The sequence below is a fragment of the Schistocerca piceifrons genome, chromosome 3, assembly GCF_021461385.2.
Source record: "Schistocerca piceifrons isolate TAMUIC-IGC-003096 chromosome 3, iqSchPice1.1, whole genome shotgun sequence".
Classification (NCBI taxonomy): Eukaryota; Metazoa; Arthropoda; class Insecta; order Orthoptera; family Acrididae; genus Schistocerca; species Schistocerca piceifrons.
In genome coordinates this window covers 494,386,348-494,390,716 of record NC_060140.1, presented here as the reverse complement: position 1 = coordinate 494,390,716, position 4,369 = coordinate 494,386,348, and positions in this window count along the sequence as shown.

Sequence of the window (4,369 nt, the reverse complement as noted above, 5' to 3'; positions counted from 1 at the left end):
CATCCACCATTTTTAGCGTCATTTCGTCAGCTAATTCCTTCAGCATCACCAGATTTAATTCGACTACATTTCAGTTTCACCAATGTAAATCATTTCCCACAAAAACTGTTTTCATATAGACTCGAAATTGCATCGCCTATCCGATTCCGCGGTGTACTGGTACACGTATCGCCCGTTAATTAGTTATAATTGCCGCAACAGAATTTCTGTCGCCATACACTGTTTGAAGCTCCGACGAACAAGCCAGCTCCAACTCGACTCTAGGCGTGCACAGTCGAACAAGAGCCTCGTTACTGGCGAGCTACTGATAGTGGGTACAACGATATACAGCTTAAAGTTGCACAGCTCTGCATGTTAACAACCAATGACGAAGCCTACCCGCGAACGTGCAAGAATTTGGCAGAAAATTTTAAATTCTCGTGTTTAACGGACATATCTAAGAGTTTTGACTATTACTTTGAATCATGGTACCTGTGTGTGCCGACCTGAGATTCGGTGTTGTCACGTTGTAGGATGCGCACGATGTGGGAGCAGGGACACTTGAGCCACCTGCGCATGCGCTGGAATTCCAAGAAACCGTCCTGCATAGACGACCGGGACTTCGTCAGCGTCGACCTGGCCACCATTTCGCCCGCCTTCATGCTGCTGGTTTCTGCTATGTTGCTCTCCCTGCTCCTCCTGCTGCAAGAAAGCGCTAGGTCTAGGCAGACACACGAGAACAGACCAGCAAACTTTTCACATTCAAGACCCATGCAAGGTATGTACAATATATTTGTTATCTACATCCACACTTTGCAAACCACTGCAAAGTGCATATCAGAGGGTACGTCTCATTGTACCAGCTATTAGAGTTTCTTCCCACTCCATTCACGTACCGATCGCGGGAAGAGTGATTGATTGAATAATTTTGTGCATGATGTAATTATTCAAATATTGTCTTCACAATCACTGTGTGAACAATATGTAGGGGTTTTTAAATATATTCCTAGATTCATCATTTAAAATCGTTTTTTAAAACTTTTCTAGTGGTGTTTCTTGGAATAGTTAACGTCTGTCTTCAAGAGTCTGACAGTTCAATTTCTTCAGCGTCACTGTAACGCTGTCCCCACACGTCAAACAAACCTGCAACCATTGATGCTGGCCTTCTCTGTATGTGTTGAATGTCCCCTATTAGTTCTATTTGGTATGGGTCCCACGCACTTGGGACCGATGACCTTTGCAGTTTGGTCCCTTTAATCTTTCGACCAACCAACCCACGCACTTGAGCAATATTCTAGAATCTGTCACATGAGTGATTGGTAGGAATCTCCTTTATAGATTGATTGCACTTCCCCAATATTTTACCAATAAACTGAAGTCTACCATATCCTTCACCCACAACTGAGCCTATGTGATCATTCCATTTCATATCCCTACGAAGTGTAACCCCCAAATATTTGTATGAGTTGACCCATTCCAACTGTTTCTCACTAATGTGATTGTCATAGGATACTACTTTTTCTTGTTTCGTGAAGTGCAAAATTTCACATTTCCGAACATTTAAAGCGAGTTGCCAGTCTTTGCACCAGTTTGATTTGTGCTTACGGGTGCTCAATGGCGAGATCATCAACCCCATTATGTAGCTTCTTTCAGACTACTTTATTATAGGTAACTCTATCGTCTGCAAAAAGTCTGAGGTTACTATTAATATTGTCCTCAAGATCATTAATATACAACACGAACAGCAAGGTTACAGACACACTCCCCTGAGACAAACCTGAAGTCACTTCTACATCTGACGATAACTCTCACTCCGAGATATCATGTATTAAGGTGCGTTTTTTATTGAGTGTTAAAACTATACAGCGTGACGGTAAATGCAGGAAACCATCCCTTACAGGATATGGAGCAAATAGAGGTCGTATGGACACATAACTGGAAATGTGCTCCAAGGGAAGTACATCCAGTTGAAGGTGAAGATATAAGATCTTCGACAGTGCCCTGGTATCAGCACCATCAGACTTCCCATCAGTGTGAGATAAGCCAGACGACCATGTGAAACATCCTCCACAACTTCCATCCATCCGTATTATTTACAAAATGTGCAGTCCTTATTACCTACAGACTTGCCTATGTAGCAACAGTTTCGTCGTTAGTTCGTTACACGAGCCACAATGGTGCCAAGATTACTGCCATCCATCCTATTCACAGGTGAGGATACCTTTAAGAAGGGTGATATCGATAACCTTCACAGCACCGACCTGTGGGATACTTAGAATCCCGATGGTGGCAGTCAACCATCAGCACCGGTTCAGCCTCAATGTGTGCATGGGAAGTAATAACGACTGCCTCACGTGACCAGACAGTCTTCCACAACGCCTCACAGGCGAGGGACATCTGCACTTTCTGTGGGTGACCCTGCCTCCCCTGCGGAAATATGTGCCTGTGGCGGTACTGCCCTCTTGAGTGTGGAGCTTAAACACTTGTATAGGCAGAAAATTTATACTTGTCTAGTGCATTCAGTGAACGAAGCGTACACTGCCAAAGATCTTTCATCTCCACCTTCAAGTGGGTGTACCTCCCTTGGACGCATTTCCAGAAATATGTCCACATGACTTTTGTTTGCCCCTCATCCTTTAAAGGATCTTTTCCTGCAGTTTGACCCCATTTAACAAAATCAAATAAGGAGCGAGTAAGGAGTAATGCAGGGATGCAGCCTACCATCAACGCTGTTCATTTTGTTTGTTGAAGTAGCAATAAGGGAAGTGAAAGAAATTTTCGGAAGAAGAGTACGAGATCAAGTGGAACAGACAACAATGCTAAGTTTTCCACGCGGCATGGCCCCTCTGTCTGGGTGTGAGGAAGACTGACCTGATGAAACAAACGGGCAATGTAAGTGCGCCATATAAAAAAATTAGTAACTTCAAGGACACATCATAGTATTATCTCTGCCTCTTACAGTGGCCTGAGTTTGATGGGGAAGAGGAACGACAAGCTTCAACTATGGCGTATCCACCTGAAGTAACCCACTGATGATTTAATCCCAAGCCAGCCATTGTGGCCGAGCGGTTCTAGGCGCTTCAGTCGGGAACCGCGCGACCGCTACGTTCACAGGTTCGAATCCTGCCTCGGGCATGGATGTATGTGATGTCCTTAGGTTGGTTAGGTTTAAGTAGTTCTAAGTTTTAGGGGACTGATGACCTTAGATGTTAAGTCCCATAGCGCTCAGATCCATTTTTTTATGTAATCCCATATAGCTACTATGAAGGGACTTCAAAAAGTGAGTTACACATGTTGTCATACGCTAAGACCATTGCACAAGAAGAGTGGTCCATTGTCAGAGAAGAACTCATGTTCCGGGTCTCCTGCAGATATTTCTGCTGTGGTACAGATAATAGGTTCGCTAGAGTGCAAGAGGGAAATTGCGCGACAACTGGAAACATACTCCAAAGTTGGAGTAGGCGGAACAGTAGGATTCTTGAGGACAAAACTAAATTGCACACCAATTTACCATGAAATTCTGTAAGAATATGGACCAAATGGAATGTCTCGTCCATCCATAGTGAAATGGTGTCAACAATTTGACCAAGGTCGCACAGACGTGGATTGTGTTGACCGGGAAATGTTGACCTTGCTCCATACGATTTCCATTTTTTCAGCAAGCTTAAAGAACAACAATGAGAAAGTTTACACAGTGATTTCCTAGTGGCTCCGCAACAAAGCAGTGGGTTTCTACCGTCGATAGACTGAACAAATGGTAGAACGTTGTTTACAGATACTTGGTGACTATGTTGAAAAACATTGTCTTGTGTATTTAAGTGTAGTGCAACATCCAATAAAAGTTACTTGGCCTGCTATAATAATGTGCAATTTACTTTCAGAAATCCCTCGTAAATTTTGAGGATGTTGATTGCTACGTTTCACCCACTCAAATAGTCCCAGAAATTTTCTGTGGGATTAAGATCGGATGATCTAGCAGGCCAGTTGAGGATCGATGGGGTGCCTAGGTGTTCATCAAACCAGGAGCATATGCATGCAACCCTGTGAATGCGAATGTTGTCACATTGGAAGATGGAAGTGTCCATTGTATACCAGTCACGGAGATGTAGAACACTGCACTTGGTAGTCGAGAGTGTTTAAATGAACATCTTGATTCAAGGCTACGGTAACCCGAGGACCAAAGTCACAGTAATAAAAACTCCACCAAAACAGAACAAGCTCCAGCATAAACTACAGCCTCTAAACATAACAGGTTAAACTCCTCATTGAGCTGTAGGTGCACTCACTGTCTAGCATGATTTGAAAAGAGGTAAAATCGCAATTCCTCAGACAATACTACACGCCTCCAGTCAACTACTGTTAAGTTTCTGTGTTGGTTTACCCATAGAAG